This window comes from Bos grunniens, chromosome 21 (genome assembly GCF_055505025.1).
Source record: "Bos grunniens cultivar Pamir isolate PY7600 chromosome 21, Bosgru_T2T1.0, whole genome shotgun sequence".
Taxonomy (NCBI): Eukaryota; Metazoa; Chordata; class Mammalia; order Artiodactyla; family Bovidae; genus Bos; species Bos grunniens.
The window spans coordinates 27,804,337-27,827,539 of record NC_141185.1 but is presented as its reverse complement, the minus strand read 5'-3'; the positions used below and the strand labels follow the sequence as shown (position 1 = coordinate 27,827,539).

The 23,203-nt window shown below is 42.5% G+C and overlaps 1 protein-coding gene across 2 annotated transcripts in view; it reads left to right on the top strand.

The window, feature by feature from the left end:
- AKAP6 (A-kinase anchoring protein 6) overlaps positions 1 to 23,203 on the top strand; it is a 599,671-nt gene that overhangs the window by 138,752 nt on the left and 437,716 nt on the right. Inside the window, exon 1 of one of the 2 annotated variants that reach the window (XM_086363676.1) lies at positions 17,926 to 18,645. The exons of the other annotated variant lie outside the window; for it this stretch is intronic. The gene's annotated coding sequence lies outside the window, so the exon portion shown is untranslated. Of the gene's footprint in view, positions 1 to 17,925; positions 18,646 to 23,203 lie in introns of those variants that run through there. 2 annotated transcript variants of the gene reach the window in all.

The following is a 23,203-nucleotide window of genomic DNA, read 5'->3' as shown; positions in this document are numbered from 1 at the left end:
GATTAACTAGTCCATCCTTGGCCTGGAGGCCAATGAGTGCCCCTAGAGTTCTGGTTAAAGTTTCTTATTTTCTTTTCTAATATTTCTAAACATGTCGACTACACAGGCACCTTCAACAGTGGTGACAACATTTATTGAGAACCTCCTGTATGTTGTACAATATGGCTTGTGTACATTACAAAGATGAATTAGATGTATTATAGTATTGTAGTGTACACAGCTGTGTAGACAGTATTAAAATTCAGTACATTAAGTGCTATACTCCAGGTATGAGCCAAATAATATGTGGATGCACCGTGAGAGAAAAAAATGGGTTCTGCCAGACTTGAGAAAATATTCAGAGCAAAGTTGATATTTGAGCTGGGCTTCTGTCCCAAACAGGAACTTGCCAGGGAAAGGTATGTGTGTGTATGTTTGTGTGTGTTGTGTGTGTATTTGGGGAAAGACAGGCGGGGGTGGCGTTCCAGGTAGGGTGAAGAGCACATGCAGCGGCTGGGAGCAGGAACAAACATGGCGTGCACCAGCTTAATGTGACCTGAGCGTAAGTCAGATGGCTTACGCTCTGGCTGGTTGGGGCAGGAAAGCACAGAGAGGTAAGAGAGAGGACTGGAGAGGTGAGTTGGAACCGAGCTAAGGAGTTATAAGACTTTATCCTATTGAATAGAGAAGTTGCACAATTAGACCCGTGCTTTAGAAAATTTGCAACAACTTGAAGTGTCATTCAGTGGTGGGAGGACTAAAAGTGGTGAGCAGATTATTGTCATAGGTCAGGTAAGAAAAGACCAGGGCTGGCATGAGGCGGGCACTCAGGGATTGCAGAGCATTAAAGGGACAGTCACTAATTGAGACGTATACACCTGGATTTCAATGGAGTAGGGAAAGAAAGAAAAGGATGAACCAAAGATGGTCCTATGGCTTGTAGAATGGCTGAATGGATGGAATATTATCTGAAGTATGGACTAGATAACACAGTTTTAATTTTTAACTGATAGATGCCATGCTTTTCTGGGCAGTGGTGCTACTGAGAGAAAACATCCCTAGTCTCGAGTAATTTACTGTCTTAGTGAGTAGACAGAAGCACAAAAAATCACCAGCCAATCAGCCCCTACCAGAAACAGGTTGATTATGTACTGTGTGATGTGGGAACACAGGAAAACAAATATTTAAGTCTACCAAGGGGAACAGAGAAAGGTTTCACTGGGGAGGTGCCGATTCAGCTTCTACTAAAAAGGTGATTAGTTGGTTGTTAGGATAATAAGAGGACAGTGGCTAGTTCATGCGAGAACATTTGATAAGTCAAAAATAGAGAGGATTGTGGAGGCAACAGCTGGCTTGCCCATTAGATTGTAAGTGGGGTGAGGGCAAGGGTCTTTTTTGCTCAGCATCATGTCTCAAATCTGAATGGTAGGAGAAAGAATTAGGAACTGGAGTAAGGGTAGTAGCAGGAAGTCTCTTCACACTGGGGTGAGGTTGTAGAGATAATGAATCTGGATTGATTTTTGTGAAAAAAGCTGAAGAGGAAAAGGAAGGTGTGAGAAAGAAGGTGGCAAGTTTTGAGAGAAATAAACTGATGCAGAGAAATGAAATAGATTTAGACCAGTTCAGTCCTCTCTAGGATTCTTCTTGATATTGATAGAGAGAGGCATTCCTTGTAAGCTCCTCTTTCCCTCCTTTCCTCTTAGCACAACCAGAGCCCTTGGAAAATCTATTTGGATTGTAGACAGTGGATGCTGCGTGGTGGGCATGGCAGAGTGGTGTACCCCATCTGTTGAAGGGCAGATGGTGGTGGGGAGTGGGATTATCTGAGTAAGTATCTAACTAACTACTTATCTCTTTAGCTAGGGTGAATAGCCCTGATTTCTTTTGATCTTTCACACTAGTGGTATTTTCAACCTTTTAGTCATTTGGACTATGACCCCTCCCCCCATTCCAATAGTTCCCTTTTCCTGTTTCACTCTCACCTCTCAGTGAAGTGTAGAAATTTCAAGGAAAAATAAAGAAGATTTTTACTTCAAATAATAAGTGAAAAGGGGGCTTTTTGAATCATTTCCTTCAATTTATATTTCAGAGGTCCCAGTTGAGAAAACTACTTTTCTAGATGATAATCAGTGACACAAACAACAAATTATGACAGCCACATTGGTCTCCCAGATTGTTTCCCTTTTATTTGTTGCTAGGTGGTAGATTTAGGTTGCCAGAGATGCTCGGACTCTGGAATAAATAGAATTGATGATAGAGTTATAAAGAATAATAGAACCAGGAAATGGCTTAGAAATCCTCTAGATTCTAGAACAAACTCCATACTTCACAGATGTAGACACAGAGTCCAAGCCTTGCACTCATGTTATCACAGGAGCCAAGCTAGGCTTTCCCTGAGTCAACAGGCCTGACCACTGCCCATCTGGCACACAGCTGTACTGTAGACCACAGACGCAATACTACATTTCCATTCCCTGACCGTTGTCAGCTGCTCTGATTTCCGCCTTTATTGTAGAAGCTGCAGGGTGGTAGTACCTGTGCAAATGAGTCATCTCAGCACAGGACAGCTGCTTCTCTAATGATGGGGTCACAGAACAGTAGGGAGAGAGATTCTCTTGGTGGGAGTCTTCTGCAGCTCATTTCCACACTGCTCTTTGGTCCTGGGACCTAGTCTGTCCCTTTTGTGAAGCTCTCACACAGACATTGCCATCAAGAGGGTCTCTTGTCTCACTAGGACTTACTGATGACCCCAGGACCCATTAAGCCTTCTTTTGAAACACACTAGATAATGTGTACCTTGTGTGGTCAGTTAACCCTCATGACTACTGATTCCAGACCTTTCCCTCCTCCTCTGAATAGCTTCCTTCAGCTGCCCTGGCCCTCTGGGACTCCACTCTCCTCTGTGATCTCCCATGGGAGCTATTCTTGGGACAGGCTGGTGGTCAGAAGGGCCTCTGGACCATCTGGTAATCCTCCCGGTCAGCCTTTCCTCTGTCTTCTCAGAATCACTACAGACTTTCGTCTCCTGCCCCCAACTTCACCAAGAAATGGTTGATCATAGGGTGAGAACTTCTCAGTTCCCACACCCAGCCTTGCTGACCATCATTTGCACTCACTGCTTTCCCTTTCCTCGGGGGAGATGTGTCCCTGCCCTGTCTGCAGTTATTCTCCCCCTCCGCCTCCCTAGGGCACTTGCTCACAAATCCTCCCCAGTCTATCTCCTGTATTTTCAAACTTTTCTCTTTGTTGACTCTTTCCCTTAGGCTGTAAGTACCCTCCAAGGTCTCTCCCATTAAAATAGACAGACATGAGCAAAATCACACTCATCAAACAACAGTCCTTTGGTCCTTGCCTCCCCCGGCATCCTACCCTTCCTTGGTTGCCCCCACCTCTGCTCAGCCTTTATACCATCGCTCCCATCCTGCTCCTGCCCATTTGCAGTGGCCTGATGCTTGATTGCCAGACTTCATTATTTTATTTGCTAACCAATCTTTCTTCAGATGCCAGGGATCCTCAGGAGTTAATTCTTTGTGGGGCAGCCCCTTCTGGGGTCAGAGTCCTCTCTGGATGAGTTGTCAGACTATGGGTTGATAGTCTGTCTCTGACACCACCCAGTGGCCTGTTGTGACTATGGGTGGAGTAGGGGGGTGGCTGTGATCTTTGGCAGATACTCTCTGACTTTGGTCCAAGGTCTTTAGAAAACCATTGTGAGAGCAAGACAATCTGTCCTGAGAACTAGGCCCTTTAATTTTTAGAATGTTGACTTTAACTGGCATTGCATGTTTTCTCTCTTGCTGTGTTTCTTTTCTAACTAGAGAGCGAGCTCTTGCTCCCTTTACATTTGGATTAGAAAACGCTGTGTGTGTGGGAAGGGATGGGTGGGGAGCAGTGGTGACAAAACTGCAGCAAGCGTTTCTGTTTCTGTTAGTCAAAATGTGAAATGTGAAAACCCAGGTGTTTAAGTCTCTAATTTGTGCCCTAGGAGAAAGAAAGGCTTTTGCAAGGTCATAGCACAGCTCGGAGGAGGCTAGGGGAAAGAATTTGGATACACACCAGAGTGCTTTACAAACCACCCTGACCCCCCTGAGCCCTGGATTAGATCCTTGAAATGGGCCTGCGTGGTAGCTAAACATAGGGGTATTTGAAAATCCCCTGCAGTGGGCTGCTGCAACGCACACCATGAATAATTCAGTAGATCTTTTGGAAGTCCTCCTGGGAGCAGCGATCCCACTCCCCTGGGATAGGCTCTTTTGAATGAGAGAGGCTTAGCCACTTCAGATTTGCTGTTGGGAGTTTCTTTCCTGTCCCACCAAGTCCAGTCCTCCTAAGATCGGAGATCCAGAAATAAGTCCTTCAAAACAGAGATCAGTGTCATTAGTTTGTCACCTGGAGTCTTACCGCAGAGCCCGATAAGACATGGATGTTTGCACTAGTAACTTGAAGGATGGGTTAAGGCTATGAAGTGGTCGAAAGTATTGTGGTCATGGAATTAAGTGGTCTGAAACTCCATCTCTTTGCTTGTTTGTTTTTTAAATTATTAATTGCTCAGGAGCTAAGATTATGAACACAAGTGTTATTAGATATTATTAATTATGAAAAAAAGATCAGACCTTTTTTCTCTTTATCTTGAACTAAAGTGAACAGATTTTTCTTTTTCTTTGGATTTATTAAAAGTTGACTACTGAATCCATTATCTTCTTGTATATTTTTATTGTATTTTAAACAGGGATCGATTACCATCAGTAATTTAATTTTCTCCTCAATGACTGCTCACCTCTAGTATCCTACTCCTTAAACTTTGCTTCTTATCCTGCTTGACCAAGCCTATTTTTCTTCACAGGTGTGTAGAGTGGAGACAGGGATGAATTCCCAGCCAGCTCAGTGAGGTACGCATGAGAGTCTTGGGAACTTCCCTTCTCATCTGACCAACCTGCTTTAACCACCTTAATCTCTACTCTAGTCCAGCCTCACTCCCCCACCAAGTCACCATTTGCCTTTAAGGAATGCCTCACAGACAACACATTTATATTTTGGTAGCTTTGACTAGTAAAAAAGCCCAAACCTGTTCCTTCCATTGACTCTAGAAGGGAAACATAGACTTTTCCTTTCTTCTAGAAATATGAAGGCAGTTCTCTTTTCTTTGTTTCCTCCTTCCCCTTCTTTTCTAGGCTGAACTGTCTCAGTTTCTGTGTTGTAGTCTGTTAACCTCCCTGACTGCTTTCCTCTGAGCAGGCAGGGCTATGTTTTTATTAACAAATGGTACACAGGACTGAACATCATCCACCGAAGAGTGAGGCAGGACTGTCATCCCATTTTATCTTTATACTGTACCTTTAAGATCGCATTGGCTTATTTTCATTAATTGGACAGTAATGTGTTAGTTTCCTCCCATGTGGTAGACATTGTAGTAGATGCCTGGGTGCTGGGAATGTGTATAAGTGCTATCAGGGACCAAACATACTAGAAAAGGAGGAGAGAGGGAGAGAGTAAGCAAAAATAGGTAACTAGAAAGCAAGTATGATGAGTACTAGCCTAGGAGTACAGGGTGGTGTGTGCATAAGTAGTTGGGGGACATTTCCTAACTGGAAGGCTAGGAAAGGCCTCTGAAAGGAAGGACTTTAAAGCAGGACCATAAAGCAATTGGACAGGAGATTAGGTGCAAGAGAGAGGGAAGGAACGGAATGTACCAGGCAGAACAAAGAACATATGCAAAGGCCTAGAGGTGAGAAGCAACTGAATGTAGCACAATCTGTCTGAAGATTAGACTATAAAGAAGAAAAGGCAGAGATGAAGTAGGAGATACAGGAAGTGTCCACACTGTGGGTTCCTTAAAAGCTAATTATTCAACACATGTTTGAGCACTCTTCTGGGCTCTAGAGTCATGCAAACAGACCAAGAGAAAAATCCCTTCCCTCGTAATACATAGAGTTTAGTGGAATTAAGTTAAAAAAACCTTATCAAAGAACTTGGATTTTACTCTAAGAGCAGGTGGAACCCGCTGAAAGGGTTAAATGGAAGAGTAATGTGGTTAGAATTGTGCTGTTTTAAAGTTAGGCATATGATTTCACCCACTGGGATTACTTTTGACAATGAAAGTAATTATGCACAATTGTGATAGAACAATAGAACTTTGGCTGGTTCTAAAGATAGGCAAAAGTAAGAAAGATAGGCACCCTTTTAAAATATGGGCAAAAGACCGGAAAGAAGCAAGACTGAAGGCAGAGATTGGCCACTGCAGGGCCCAGGGGAAAGATATCGAGGCCTGGTACCGAGACGTTCAGTGAGGTGGAAGGAAGTGGATGGATTTGAGAAGCACTTAGAGAGAGAGACCTGTTGTCCAGGCAGGCAAAGGACAAGAAATGCAGAGTGGCACCAAAAGCCTTCTTCCGGACTGATTAGGACTCAGAAACCAATAACCATTCGCCAAGTTCATTGGTTTTGTTACTGGTTTCCTGCTTTCCTGTTACCTTCTCTACATCTTGACCGACTAAGTCAGAGTTCTTGATGGAACCTATACAGGTATGTATACCCATCTATTATGTTTTTCTGAATTGTTTATCCAGTGAAACAAATGTTTAAAAACAAATAATTAAGGGATGATTAGCCTCATAAGTGGAGAAGGAAATGGCAACCCATTCCAGAGTTCTTGCCTGGAAAATTCCATGGACGGAGGAGTCTGGTGGGCGGCTACGGTCAATGTGGTCATAAAGAGTCGGACATGACTGAGCTACTTTGCTTTCACTAGCCTCATAAGACTTGTTCATAATGGCCTCTTGATCTCGAGATTGCTGCTTCCTTTCAAGTGTTGGCTTACAGTGTACAAAGTTAATCGGGGTTCTCCAAAGAAGTGCATGCACGTGCACGCACACACACACGCACGCACACACACACACACATGTATATATATATATATGTGTGTGTGTGTGTGTGTGTCCATATATATGTGGATATTTCTTATAGGAATTGGCTCACACAGTTACAGAAACTGACAAGTCCCATGATCTGGTATGTCTACAAGCAAGAGAATTAGCAAAGCTGGTGGTGTGACTCAGTCCAGATCCCATGGCTTGAGAATTGGGGAGTCAGTGGTGTAAGTGGCAGTTTCTGTCCCAGTGTCCTAGAAACAGGAATGCTGATGTCCGAGAGCAGGTAAAGATGAATGTCCCAGCTCAAGCAGAAAGAGCAAATTCGTCTTCCCTCTACCTTTCTGTTCTATTCAGTCCCTCAACAGACTGCATGGTGCCACCGATACTAGTAAGGACAATCTTTTTTACTTGGTCTACTGATTCAAATGCTAATATCTGCCAGACACACTCTTACAGATATACCTGGCAAGAATGTTTTACTAGTTATCTAAGCATTTCTTAGCCAGTCAACTTGACACATAAAATTAACCACCACATGTACAATACACGTATAAGGTTAAATTCTTTCCCAGGAGAACAATCCATTTTAAGTGCTGAGTTTATCCTTTTAGTGGTTGACTTGTTCCAAATAGAAACAGCAGTTCTCTTAGTTGTTTTCAGTCTTTTTCTTTAAGTGTGTAAGTTCCCTTTAAATCATAACTCCCTAGAGCAGCGTAACATCAGGCCATTATATGACCATTATTTCTGAGCCAGACTGTTTTGTTCCACTTTGGCCACAGAGTATGTGATGTATGGCATTTTCAGGACAGGGTCAGAAGTTCTGAAATACCGTTAACCATCAGGAGAGGACCTAGTAAAAGACTGAAGAACTGTGGACAAATCAGCACAAACCAGAAACTGCTGTTAGAGAAGCAGCTTGGTTCTTACCCTCAGAGGAGAAGCATCTCTTTCATGCAGAATGAGGGGACTTTCTTGGTCCCTGACCACCCTAACTTTGTGACTTATAAAGACAATACTATTGATCTGGGGGTGATGTTCTAGGTTCTTAGGAAGAATATTTATCAACATTGTTGCTGAACATGCTAGATGTGCAGAATGCTATTTAAATGCTTAATTATCAGAAGTGAACCCAAATAATGACTGAGTTTGATTCCCTATGGACTAGAACTGCTGTTCCTGATGAATGACCATTAGTAGAGTTTTCCAGTGTCTCTAATTGCACAGTTCTGAGACTTAGCCATAAATAACTTACTGATTGATTGAGGAGGAAACCAGAGGCCCTGTTAGTGCTGATGAAGTGCTAGGTGCCTGAAAAAAATCTTTTACTTTACTATTAAATGATGGGGGGAAAGGAGGATAGTCTCTTAAAGCTAAAAGATATTACTCTTATAAAGGCTCTCAAAATGTAAACAAACGAGTAAGTGGTTAAAGATCTGTTTGGCATTTGCATTTTCTGGGTTCACTGGCATGCGGAGACTGGGGCAGGTTTTAGTACTGGGGGGACCTGCCTTACTCTGTATGTTCCATTCCATGATTGCATCTCCTTTCCTTGTGCAAGAGGAAGAAGGGTGACTCATGATGACTCCTGGTTTTAATTTCAGTGAATTCCTGAAGGTGCAAACTGAGTCAACAAATCGTCTCATTTAGCTTCACTCTGGCTTATTTCTTTTGAGGGGAGATATTTGCTAGTTTAGATAGTAATTTGAGAAGTAGATTATATATTAAACTATGGCAAGAGAACTCCAGAAACATGAAAATTAACTAGGGCCTAGAAGTAAATGCTCATCTTGTTTTCTGTGACCTAAAAGATGTTCCTAAGCCAGACCCATGAGCCACAATCACTGCCTCTCCTTCCCTCCTGTCAACACAGAGTTTATGGAGCTCTGACTTTATCCCTGGCACTACCCTATGTCCTGGGGATGTAGAATGCACCCTTCACCCCATGTTGTTGCCTCTCATCAAAGAGGAGACCAACAAACAAATTGCCATACAGGAGGATGCGTGTGGTCCTGAGGAGGCCGGGCTGAGAAAGTGGCTAACAAACAGGCTGGAGGTTGGGAGGCTTGTTATGCAATCAAAACTGTGAGTATTTTGTAAAAGCTGTTTGTTAAGTTAACATTTTTCTTTTGTTTTTGTTGGGTCCTTTGTGGGTTTCTCTTGACTGTAGAGGAGTTATGAGTCACTGTTGAAGATTTTTGTGAAGAAATACATCATTTATTGCTAGGCAGAGGAGGAGGTATTTTAATTCAGTGAACCTTGGAGCAATGCAAATTTAGTGGATCAGAAACAGTGTTTGTAATGGGTACGAAGTACTGCTGCTGCTGCTGCTAAATCGCTTCAGTCGTGTCTGACTCTGTGCGACCCCATAGACGGCAACCCACCAGGCTCCCTCGTCCTTGGGATTCTCCAGTCAAGAACACTGGAGTGGGTTGCCATTTCCTCCTCCAATGCATGAAAGTGAAAAATGAAAGTGAAATCGCTCAGTCATATCACAGTCTTAGCGACCCCATGGATTGCAGCCTACCAGGCTCCTCCATCCATGGGATTTTCCAGGCAAGAGTACTGGAGTGGGGTGCCATTGCCTTCTCCGATAAAGTACTAATCACCCAAATCAAATGCCATCACAATGAACCTGGAAAGAGTCCCTTTTTTTCCAACTGGAGTAAAACTTCTTTATAATAAATGTATTTGTTAAAAATCACATTTTTGGTTTTTGGACACTGGAGACAAAGTATAGGGAATGGCGAGACTCAGCTTTTTGGAATCAAACCTTTACTTGTTCAGTTGACAAGAATTCTCCTGAACAAGTGGAAGGAGCAGTTAGAAATGCCCCAAACAAGATTTTGTGTAGTTCACAGGCTGTTTCTTATGAGAATACAGAAAAGTGTTATTGCTGATTGTTGCCTGTTAAGTTTTAGGGGAAGATAAAGAACGTTAGGTGCAAGCTTTGGTAAAAATTCTGAGGGACTTTTCAGTGTTTCAGTGTCTGATGGTTCTATTTCTTTATAATGCAGAATTTCATTTTAAAACTTAAGAGATTTTTGTTGTTAGCACTTTTAGAAACAGACCAAACATCAGCTAGTCATAAGTGACCTTCTCCTCTCTTACATGTTGATGTAAAAGTCTTTATAGGAAGAAAAAACTCTTACTCCTTAATTATAGAAAATACACTTGAAATGTGTGCAACCCATTTGGATTAAGATAGAACAGCTATACAGCCTGGGATCACAATTATCCATGGCTAAAGATGAGGGGTGATGAAAACAACTGTTATATGGAACAGAGGACATAGAGATTGCTTCTGAATGAGGCAAAAGGCTGAGAGATAGCAACTTACAACTCTGTGTAAGAAATAGCACACTTAATCTGGTGCACAGTTTAACTCAGAGACATATTTTAATGGCCTAGAATGTGTCCACACTATTCTGAGTATTGTGTATACAAGAATTGAGAGACAAAGTTCATCAAGAAACTCCTAGTAAGCGGTTCAATGGTTAAGACTCTTTACTTCCAATGCAGGGAGTATGGGTTTGATCCCTGGCTGGGGAACTAAGATCCCACCTGCCATCTGGTGCAGCCAAAATAATTATTAGAAAAAGTTTTTAGTACAAGCAGGAAAAACTAACAGTAACTTATTGATATAGCAATAGTTAATTTTGTTCAGGAGGTCATCTAAGAGGGTGTGCTGATGCTGAGAACAGTTAGACATTTGCTAGATAGAGAAATAATGGAAGAATCTTCTAGACAAAGAGGAAAGGCTGGTAAAACCTTGGCCATATGAGTCTACAAGGTATTAAGGCATTTGACTCATTTGGCTAGAGCATAGGGTCTGTACATGAGAGTTGAACTGTAAAGAAGGCAGAGCTCAGAAGAACTGATGCTTTTGAACTGTGGTGCTGGAGAAGACTTTTAAGAGTCTCTTGGACAGCAAGGATTTCAAATCAGTCAGTCTTAAAGGAAAGCAACCCTAAATATTCATTGGAAGGACTGCTGCTGAAACTGAAACTCCAATCCTTTGCTCAGCTGATATGAAGAGCTGACTCACTGGAAAAGACCCTGATGCTGGGAATGACTGAGGGCAGGAGAAGAAGGCGTGACAGAAGAGGAGATGATTGGATAGTATCACCAACTCAGTGGACATGAGTTTGAGCAAATTCCAGGAGATAGTGAAGAACAGGGAAGCCTGGCATGCTGCAGTCCTTGGGGTTGCAAAGAGTCGGAATTGACTTAGGACTAAACAACAGAACAACAAAATAGGGTGTAAAATCAGGGGGAAGATTGGGAGCCAGACTGTGATGGGCCCACCTAAGATGTTTGGATACATTCCTCTAGATGACAGGGAGCCAGCATGATCCTCCACCCACCAACATTTTATTATGAACAGTTTCAAAACATATAGCAAAGCTGAAAGAATTCTACGTGAACACTTGTACAACTATCATTCAGTTTGTGTTTTACTATAAACATTTTATTGTACTTTAATCACCTGTCTTTCCAACCATCCATCCCTTTGTAATCCATCAATCCATTTTATTTTTTTTGCCTTTCAAAACAAATCACAGATCTCAGAACATTACTCTTTAAATATTTCAACATGAGTATCATTAACTGGAATTTATTGTTTAAACCATTTAATGTAAAATTATAATCGTCATAGATTTTAAATGAGAATAAGATAATCAATTTTGTATTTATGAAATATAATGTGAAGAACCTATTGAAATAGGGAAACAAATTAGAAACTTGCTTCAAAAATCGAAGTGAGAGATGCTAAGAATGTGATTGAAGCCTGCAGTACGAATGGAGAAGTGAAGTGAAAGTCGCTCAGTCGTGTCCAACCCTTTGTGACTCCATGGACTGTATAGTCCATGGAATTCTCCAGGCCAGAATATTGGAATGAGTTGCCTTTTTCTTCTCCAGAGGATCTTCCCAACCCAGAAATCGAACTGGGGTCTCCTGCATTGCAGGTGGATTCTTTACCAACTGAGCTCTCAGGGAAACCCCAGGAATGAAAAGGTACCAGTTAATTCAAGAACCATCCCAGAAGTGGAGTCAGTGAATCAGTTGATAAGCTGACTGTAGGGAGGGGAGCAGTGGAGGACAAAGGCAGGATGGTGGGAGTATAAAAAGGGAAGGATGGATCCAAGGCTTTCTATTCTGGACAGCTGGATGTTTGATGATGTGATATGCAATAGAGAGGGGGAAAGAAGTTTGGAAGTAGAGCAAAAAATAAGTTGAGGCCATCTCTAAAGGAAAGCATTCAGAGTAAGCAGAGAATAGGGGCTAAGGGGACCACTCTGGGGAAAGCCAGTGTTTAAGGAATAAGAGGGAAATGCTGAACCAACATGGGAGGCAGAGAGGAATAGTCAAAAGGCTAGAAATTTAAAATGCTCAGCTGTTCAATTTGAAATGCTCCATGTCTTCTACACAGGCCCACATTCTTCCAGATCTTCCCTATCAAGCCTTTGATAGACAGACAGACAGACAAAGGTTTATTATGTGTTTACTATGTTCTGGAGTTCATAAGTGGTTTGTAAGTCAGGGACTCTTTGAATCCTTGTAACAACCCTATTTTATAGATGAGGGGAAAAAGGGAACTTAGGGATAGAAATGTCAAGTAATTTACTGAACGTTTTGCAGTTAGTAAGTGTCAGAGCCAGTTCTGAACTAAAGTTATTCAGATTTATCATTGTGACGGCCAAGGAAAGAGGGAGATTGCAGGAGAATGTACTCAGAGCGTCACAGGCCTCCATGATCTGAACCCTAACCTACATTTCCAACTTTGTCTTCTAATTACTCTTCACTTACTTGAGACTGACTGGTCAATTTGAAATGCTCCATGTCTTCTACACAAGCTCATACTTTCCCAGGGCTTCCTAAAGTGTTTTGTGGGCCACTAGTTCCATGAGATCGGAGAAGGCAATGGCACCCCCCTCCAGTACTCCTGCCTGGAAAATCCCATGGATGGAGGAGCCTGGAAGGCTGCAGTCCATGGGGTCACTGAGGGTTGGACACGACTGAGCGACTTCACTTTCACTTTTTACTTTCATGCATTGGAGAAGGAAATGGCAACCCACTCCAGTGTTCTTGCCTGGAGAATCCCAGGGACGGGGGAGCCTGGTGGACTGCCATCTATGGGGTCGCACAGAGTTGGACACGACTGAAGCGACTTAGCAGCAGCAGTTCCATGAGATAGTCTGTGAAAAATAGTATCCTGTGGTTAATGCTGCCAGCTCCATTCTCTTGGAAATTTGTGATGTATGTTAGTCCATCAAAGGGGTACTGGGAAGTGCCACAGTAAAGAACCTACTCAAACTTTGTCTGTCAAATGTCTCCCAGATGTAGTTGAACTTATTTGACCTTGGGACCCATCCCTCTTTTACTTATAGAAAATCTGTAAACTCCCCTCATAACTAGAATTCTGCAACACTCCTAGTGAACCTTGACTTGACTTTTCCTTAGGTGATTTTAAGTGAGATACATGGCATAGCTTTATCTGCCTCTCATTCTTCCTGTCCACGGGACACATTCTCTCCTGGACCATCGTTATTTGTGCCTTGCTTTCCGCCCAGTGCCCAGGGCTTACGTGGGAGCTAGCACAGTCACTGTTTCATCTATTTCTGTGTAAGTAAAATGAATAGAACACAGAGGAAATGCGTGCTTTTTCTTTTGAAATGAAACTTTTCTCTTAAAAGGACTTTTCACATACATCAGAATGTGGATGTAAATTTAGACTCAAACCAGGCTTTTCTTTGAGAATAAGAAGAGTGTATGCTTCCAGTTTTAATTTTCATTTGAACTGTTTGCTCTTGGGGTCAGTTGAGGAATAAACTTAGAAAAATAACATTTTGGTCACTTCTGTTCTAACTGTTTAACAGGATATACCATGAGGTCTTGGAAACATCACTTTTCTTGAGCAGTATCTGGTCTTGTCATATCATTTAAAGCCAGACTTGGATTTCTTAGCTAAATCAGTGCATACTTATACTTTGAACTTCCTTACCAGTTTGTTGTAATTATTTCTCTTGCTTATTCTGACTTAGGGTTGGTGGTAGTCCCACTAGTTTCATTATTTCATTTATGAATCCTTATATGGAATTTAATCAAATGTGGGGTTGTGTCTGATCTTCCTCTCCTTTGAACTGTGTAACACATTCAGCTATGCCCTTCTCTCTTTTCCCCATGGAGAGAGAGGAGAGCCTTCTCTGATTCCCTCCCACTCTCTTTCCTGCATCATACAGCTCATGACTCCCACGTGTGGTTGTCCTATAGAAGTGTGTGTGTCTATGAGAGAGAGAGAGAATGTGTGTGTGTACAGGGCAGGGGAGTCATGTGGAGGGAGACAGGGCAGTCATGAACACAGGCAGTCTCGGGAGCATGGAGATCCCTAGGAAAGGCCTGAGCATTAGGGTAAAAATGACTGCTTTCCTCCTCCACATTAACCACATCTGCATGCAGGTTTTGTTTATTCCTTAGCTGGATGTCCTGCCGCTGGATCAGGACACCAGTGAGTTTAGTGGGCTCTGTAGGAGTTTTATTAGCTCACATGCTTGTTTACAAGCTCCTGATTAATCATGATTATTGTTTTAGAATGAGTCGGAGGTTTTTTATGGAGAAGACAAGCCCTCCTTGAAATATATTTTTATTTTCAGAGTCTCTTTAATGCCACAAAGAGTTAAGTGTTTTGAATTTTTCTTATGTGAATGTGGTGATGGTACATTAATAATCGTCCTTCAGAGAAACAATAGGTCTGGTGGTCACTTACACAAAAGTTCAAAGTTTATTATAGTAAATGATTTGAAATTTAAGAGGAAGAGAGACCTGAGAATCAGATCTGGCTATGTATAATAGAAGAACATTGTGCTATCAAGAATAAGTTCTCATCATTTTCCATAGTGACATTATGGTATGCAGTTAAAATGGCAATATTTTACATGGTGTGACAAAATTGTATTGTCATGGCCACCATATCATCAAGAGAGAAAATTAACATTTAGCTTCACTGTTAATAAATAATACTGAAATGTTTAGAGCAAGCATTAGAATTTTTTTAAGAATGAACAACTACTATGATGTCATCAAAATGGAAAATGTTGCAAAGGGAAGAAAACCCTTTTGGCTGAATGCACAGCAGATACCGATGGTATTCATTAAGCATGAAACAATAAGAGGAACAAAATTTTCATCTCCGTGCCTTCCCCTATGAAATATCTTCTGTGTTTTCAGTGCTCCCTTTGAAGTCAGTATATGATCTTTGCTTTAATCCATTTTTAAAGCTTCCTTTGAAGTCAGTGGGAGCTCATGCCTGAAAGAGAGGAAAGTGTCTGAGGATTGGATGCCTGCTGGGGAAGAGGGACCAGCCTAATCATCACTGGAAAATAACATTTATTGATTGTCTTGATGTGCATGGTCCATTAGACTCCACACTAAAGTGACTTTTTTATACTGGTTTGATTCATTTCTAGTATTACATAGAAGATGACCCAAACCAGTTACTTCTTTTTAGGGTAGGGGTTTTTATTTCAAATGATTGGAGAAAAATGAGTATTTTAAATTGAAATAATTATTTTGTCTTGACACTCTGACAAAACCCTGTTTCACCTAAGTGAATTTTCCAAATAGCTGAAACTAGTACTTGTCTAATAGAGTAAGTCTTTCAAGGACAAGGGAAGAATGTAGGATTTTTTTCTCCTGTATGAAATTACTTCAGACTGCTTGGCTTTAAAAAAATTCTCATTAAACACTTTGGAGCAAAGTACAGGTAATTTATTTCTCATTCTTCCTGCCTCGTCCTTTACTGCTGCCGCTTGTCCTCTGTAGCACAGGTTGTGTGTTATCTGTTTCTATTCTGCCTTCTTACTTTATACAGAGTTGCCTGAAGAAGGGGCCAGGGGTCTGAGGCATCTTTATACCTTTCCTACAGGGTGAAATATAAAGACGTTCTCTTATTTCATTTCCTTTTTCTCTCCCCTTGTCTTGTCCTGTTCTTCATTTTCTATCTCTGCTCTCCTTGAACCACCTACTTCTTTTCCTTTTCGTTGTGGCCCACCCTCATGATGTCAGCCCCACCTGTGAACAGAGAGGACCTCCATCGATATCTGCCCCCGTACTTTGCTTGCAGGCTCGAGCTCTGCATCTCTGGTTGGATCCTAACTTGGATTCCTCTTGGGGTCTCAAACTCTACTTCAAAGCTGAGCTCAGCAACTCTTGTCAAGATCTTCATTTTTAAGTACTGCGAATAGTATCACCTTCCAGCCAGCGTCTGCCTAGCCTGAAAATCTGTGAACTGCCCTCGACAGTGATGTCTCCTCCCTGTCACACCACCTCTAGTCATTTAGCAAATCCTGTCATGTCTATCTCGGAAACTCAGGATCTGCTCCTTCTTCCCTCCTCTCGGCCACTATCTCATCTAGTCCCTCATCCCACCTTGCCAGTGGCCACAAGTGCCTTCTCTCTGGTCACTTTCTCACACAAACTTGTCTTCACAAGGTTGCAACTTTCCTTCCTAAAATTTGATGCTGGCCATGTCATTCTCAAACTTAAGAGCACTCCCCACCCCTTTGCCTCAACTGAGCATGTAAAGTCTTTTGTAATCTGACCTGACTCTCCAGCTTCTTTTCTATGTAGTAAGCCCATGGCTCCTGCCACTGAAAATGTTCCCTGATTCATTTGGCAAATGTCTGCATATCCTTCAAGACCAGTTGGAGTGTCTTTTCTCCGAAGCCTTCTCCAGTGTCTTCAGGCAGTCCTCTGCCCCCTTTTTGGGTTCCCACTCTCTTCTTTCAAGGAGACATTTTTGATGATCTGTTTTTATGTGTCACCTATACCAGAATGAAAGCTCCTGGAGATTGCAGTTTATAATTTGTTTCTCTCTCAATCCTCATCCCAGGGCCTACCTCAAATAAGATACAAACTAACAAATGTTTGTTGAGTGAAGATTTTGAGAAGTCTTTTTCACTTACATTTAGGCTTGAAGTTGTATTCTGTTATTGAGGATGCTGGTTCAGACATTAAAATAATAAAACATTTTAATGGATTCTCCCTTCAAGAGGCATATGTTAGAAAATATTTAAGATTTTTGTTTCTTTGAAGAGAATACAATCCCTATACACTGAGGCTAGTCTAGCAGAAGGACAGAAAGTTCCGTCCATAGGGAATATTTAAGATTTTTTTCTCTTTGAAGAGAATACAATCCCTATATACTGAGGCTAGTCTAGCAGAAGGACAGAAAGTTCCATCCATAGGGATGTCCTTAAACCCTTGCATCATCTCCAGAATCATCTGCTGCTAGAGTCCTTGTCACATGAGGAAAGTAAGCCCCTGTCATTAAAACTACACTAATCAGGTACAGGGAACAGCTACCTGCTTCAGAGCTTTTACTCTCAAGATTTCTGAGATTTCGGCTGAAAGCCTCTAATTAAAATTTTTTCTCGGTGTTTTCAGCAAGACCTATAGATCAAACATACAAATCCTCAAAGTCTTTTTTTATTTTTTAAATCTTTATTGAATTTATTACAATATCACTTCTATTTTATGTTTTGGTTTTTTGGTAGTATGGCTTGTAGGATCTTAGCTCCCCAACCAGGAATAGAACCCATAGCCCCCTGCGTTGGAAGGCAAAGTCTTAACCACTAGACCACCATGGAAGTCCCAAAGTCTTATTTTAAAAAATGATGACACAGTAGGAGAAACATCCAGCCAAAGGACATAATTTATGGTAAAAATGGGAAACCTTTTTTTTTCTTTTAAAGAAATGTAGAAAATATCAATAAGATGCCCTTACATGGAGAAGCTTGGTTTTAATTTCAGTGAAGTTTCTGAGCAATGGTAGAGACAGAAAATTGTCTGTTTAACTAATTTCAAAGTTGAATGAGAGCATCTGACTATTAAATTCATAAAATAAAAATCAGTTTCAGCTTCATTGTTTGGGCAATTAAAGGAGAGGGAGTAAAGTAAGTGTTACCTGGAGGCAGAGAAGTGTTTGGGGTGGGGAGTCAGAGGCAGAGCACAGCTTGCCTTAAAGGAAAGGCTGGGAGGGCAGAGCAAGCCCACAAGAGGAGGTTGTTCCCATAGTTCCCCCCATAACCTCATCTTCGAGGTCTCTGCTTTCATTGGCCCTGCTTCCTTTCTAACTTACCTCATCTGGCTGAAACCCTCTTCCAACAGCATGTCTACCCAAGACACTTCAGGTTCTTCTCTCTCTTTCTCATCAGTCTGCCTCCCCAGCCTCTGCCTCCAGACCTCACCTGCTCAGGGTCCAGGGTCCCACTTGCTGTGGGATATCATCTCCTCCCTCTCTTTCCCTAGAAGGATGAAACTTCTACCTGCTTATCTGTAGCTCAGCAGAGTCTGAGCTTACTATTGGTGTGTGATTTAACCCTCTGGGCCTCAGTATGCTCATCTGTGGAAAGATCGTTAGTAACACGTGCCTCTCAAGATTGTGAGTTGCCCAGCAGGTCCTCAACAAGCATTCATTTCCCTTCCCTTCTCTGCTTTTTGCTGCTGTTCTCACTGACTCACTTCCACCCTGCTGATACCAGTGCTCTTCCAGCCAGTCTTCTCAGCATCTGAGCCATCTGCTGGAAATTTCCCTGGAGAAGGAAATGGCAACCCACTCCAGTCCTCTTGCCTGGAAAATCCCATGGACGGAGAAGCCTATTCCGCCTGGAGTCCATGCCTGTGTCTGAGAGTAGGGTTTCAGAGGGAGGCTCTGTGGTGTAGGCCTCTCTGCAGCAGCTGCAGAATCAGACATCGCAGGTTCAGCTCCTTGTCCCACCATGTGCTCCTGTGTAAGCTTCAGGTAGGTTGCATATTCTCTTGATGGGCTAGTTTCCTCATTTATAATTTGGGAATAATAATTATTTGTGCTTCTAGGGTCATAGAAAAGATTAGATGAAGTGTTGCATGTAGTACCCAGCACATTGTAAGTGCTCAGTAAATGTTATAGGTAACCTCAAATGAGAATATTGACTGAGTACCTTGTGACCAGGGTTTCCCTGGTAGCTTCGTCGGTAAAGAATCTGCCTGGAGAAGGGAATAGCAACCCCCTCCAGGCCTGATGTCCTCAATACTCCAGCTTCATTATCTCATCTCAGAAGGAAAGCATGGCAGGATTCAAGTGCCAGTTACCCGGGGCACATCCAGAGCAGGCCCTTGATAGATGCTTGCTGGGGTTCACTGTCTGTGGAGGAGGCGGGTGTGGGGGTGTGCACCAGCTTTGTTTTGCAGGGGAAGGAAGCTGTATCAGCAGGCAAGGATGCCATGACTTGGTTGTGGCTCCCTGAAATGGGATAGCTGGTGGCAGCAGGCAGAGGAGAGCGGGCCAGCAAAGGGTGCTGCTGCCATCACCTGAATGCTTTCGGTATTTCTATTGGCCTCACCCTCTTGCCGCCAGCTTGGGAGTTATCAGAACCCTGCAACCCCTGCTTAAAAAAAAAAAATAAATTGCCTTAGAAAGATCATGCACCATTCCGAGATAGAATTTTGAGATTCTACTCAGGAGGGAAGAGTTCAGGTGTTTTTTTTTTTTTTCCCAGTGAAGAGTAGAGAAAGAAGCTGAAGGTGAAACTACTTTCAAGGATGAGAAAACTATTTAGATGTATAAAACCAAAATTATCCTAAAGCGACTTTAAAAAATCTGTTATTTCACTGTTTGTCAAAAATAATATTATGTCACATTCTGGCCTGTCACAGAGCAGACCTCTGTGTTTGTGAGTGTGTGTGTGTGTGTACAAAAGCACACTATGTCATTTCCTATTCTACTCTGAAAAAAGCAGATTAATTATCTTTCAAGGGCCTGTATTATTTTCTAAAATCACTATAGTATCTGAAACTTGTAATTTATCAGCTATTCTGAGGCTGAGACAGAATATCTGAATTTGGGCAGTTCCAGAAAATCCGGTATCCTTGCCTGGTGACAGTACAGTGGAGTTTTACATCATGGGACATTTAAAATATACAGACTCAGCCAGTAACTTGTGGAAAGGAGTTTAAATATTGTGACTCGTCCTACATGCTGAATTACCCCAAAGCCTAGGCTTGTCTGTGGAGCTCCCTTAGGATGCGAGACATGCTCTTGCTTTTCCTCAGTTGATCTCGGTTCCCCTGGGCACCCTAGGGTGGAGCATCTTCCTGAGCTGAAGGTAATTCTGGGTTTAAACATGGCTCCTAAGTGCAAGCCAACTTTTCATCTCTTACTTAACCCAAGAAAGAGTCAGTTGTTCCTACCCTGGAGAAAGGTATTATTGAGGGGCCAAATGTCAATCTCTAATATGGTGCTTTCTTAATGGATTTTTGAGGATGATTTTCAAAGTGAGCTTTTCTTGGATTTAAGCCCTGGTGAAACACAGCTCCTCATTCTGCCACCAGCTGCCTCCCCTTACCTGCCTTGCCACACTCCCTCCCCCAACTGATATTCTCTACCTTGGCCATTGTGCATGTAAGTGACCAGGGATAGCCTGTAGAAAGGCTGGCTCCTGACCAGCAAGTGGCCACTGGTAACGTGATGTGCATTTCTGGGATTAGGAGCACCTGACCAGGAGTGAGCACACTGCACACTGAAGGCTTAGGGAAACACTGTGAAGAAGCAAAATCCCTTAACTTGTGACACCGGGCTCTAGCACACAAGGGATCTGGTCATTGTGTCCCATCTTGCTAGATTAGTGTGAGGAGGGCTTTCTTTTCAGACTCGGTTAGTTCTCTCAATACCAGGGCAATAGGTGGAGGATGAGATGGTTGGATGGCATCACTGACTCAGTAAGCATGAGTTTGAGTAAACTCTGGGAGACGGTGAAGGACAGGGAAGCCTGGCATGCTGTAGTCCATGGGGTAACAAAGAGTTGGACACGACTAAGTGACTGAACAAGGTAGAATCTCTAGGGTACAGATTCTGTGTCTTGCATTGCCCTAATATGCTGAGTATTCAGGTTGTTTTTAATACGACTAGATAAATTCTCATGGGGGAGTAGGAGATAAAACCAGGGAAATCCTGAGGTTGTCATCTCATGTTTTGTTACTGTTGCTTAGTGATATGGGGAGGAAAGAAGCAAGGGACAGCTGAAAATGGCTACCTATGAGAAGCCAAGTGCATGCTCAGTCTCTCAGTTGTGTCTGACTCTTTGCGACTCTATGGACTTTAGCCCGCCAGGCTGTCCATGGGGATTCTCCAGGCAAGAATACTAGAGTGGGTGGCTATGCCCTCCTCCAGGGGGTCTTTCCAACCCAAGGATCCAACCCACATCTCCTGCGTCTCCTGCATCGGCAGGTGGATTCTTTACCACTGAGCCACCTGGGAAGCCCAGTGTAAGCCATAGGAACATAGAATTTTGGGAATGGAGGAGGCCTCAACCCTACTTCCCGAGTTTTAGAGCTGTGAAACGATTTAAGATCAGAATACCGAGCAGAGCTAGGACTAGAACTTCAAGTTTTCAGACCCCTAGCTCGTGTTCCTTATTACGTTACAATGTCTCTGATGAACTGGTTTAATAGGAACTGGTTTGGCCTGTTTTGTGGTAATGCAGCCTCACCCTTTAATGAGCTCCCTGTAAGGGGGAGAACAAAGTCCACATTCTTCTTATTGTTTCGGTTTTAGGGGGCATGACTGTCACTGGCAAAGTGCCATGTGTGCCTAAACTCTGAAAACATTTTGTGCTTGTGTGTGCAGGGGATGGGGAGGAAGTAGAATGAGGTGGATTATGATGGGTGAAGGGGATGGGTGATGCTAACAATGAAAGCCACAAATGCAAAAATTGATTCCATTGAATGGTAATGGATGTTTAATGGAATTAATGGGGGTTTTATGCATATTTCCTGCTTTGATGTGTTTGGCATTAGGCAAATCTAAAAGGAGTAAATTTGAAATGAGACATAGCTCCAGACTGCTTTCTTGGTACTTCACCTTTATAGAAGGAAAGGAATTCTTTCCTTTTATCTTTTGATGACATTTGAGTGGAATAGTTTGAATGGAAATTTTATTTTACTAAGATGATGATGATTATCTTTTTTTTTACTTGCTGTTGGTGGCCTCTGCTTTGTAAGTGTCACATTTGCTACAGTGTGGCATGTGCCACACCCAATGGAAATAATCTTGTTTAGGTACCAGTGTGTAGAGGACTGGTTCCCTACCCCCTGGGTACAGGATCTATAGTTGTTCTCTAGGACCAACTCTTCACAGATATTTATCCTCTGTTCTCAGATTCTTTACTGTGAACTTTGTTGATGCAGCTAAAGTGTGAAGGACCCTAGATTGCTAACTGTTAATCTAAAGTGAATGGCAGATACCATGCAGCATCATTCTCATATTGATCCCAGTACCTCCTGATTAGGAGGTTGGCAAAACTCCCAGTTGAAGTATCTCCGCCCTTGTCTTACTCACATCTTCTTCTCTGATGATGTCTTGCTCTCTGGTCTACAGCTTTTCCTTTTCTGCATTTCTTACATATTTCTATAGAAATATATGAAAATGCAGCATATTAAGTTTAGTTTCCTCGAAAGCATTTTCTTTGGAACCAGCTTCTCCCTGACTTTTGGGCAGTTGAGAGAGCAGCTGTGTGGTCCGCCTAGATTCCCGCTGGGGGGAAAGCAACTTTGCCATGGATTCTGACCCAAAGCCTCCACCGCTACACAGGACTCACCGCCTCTCTTGGCTGCAGCCCACAAGTGTGCACGTACTGCTGGTGGGGGTCACCTGATGGGGGCGGAGATTACTCTCAACTATTTTCTGGATGAGCTAAATCAGCACAAATGAGTATTCATACATGAAAGAGTTCATCATGAATCTTATGCCCAAATATAGCTCAGCAAATTTACTAGCTTTCTAATTGTCAGCTGTGTTGCTCTGCTCATGCCATCTGTGAGTGCACAAAAGAGGAAGAGAGAAGGGAGGAGAGGAAAGAAGGAGAAGCATAGGGAGTGGACAGAGTGAGGGCAAGAGGGTGAGCCAGAGAAAAGATTGAGAAAGAGAATATTTACTTGAAGGTTTCACCTTCTGCTGGATTACACTAATATATGATTTGGAAATTGGCTCCATATTTCACCAATGTCCCTGAAAAGGAAGATGATACATTTCAACTGCATTTTCAAAGACGGAAATATATATGCTAGACTTTCAGATACACAGGAAGAGTTCGGCTGTATTCCAGGATGTCATTAAAGAGCAGAATATATCTCTAAAATTCTAGCATCAGAGCTGGAAAAGATCTCAATTTAGCTTTTCATTTCCCAGAATCAGAAATTGAAGTATAATGATGTTATGTGACTTTGCCAGAGCTCACCAGCTGATCAGAGGCAGAGCAGGCACCAGACACAATTCTCCAGATTTGTACTCTGAGGGCTTTCCGCTGCACCCCGGACATCATGCA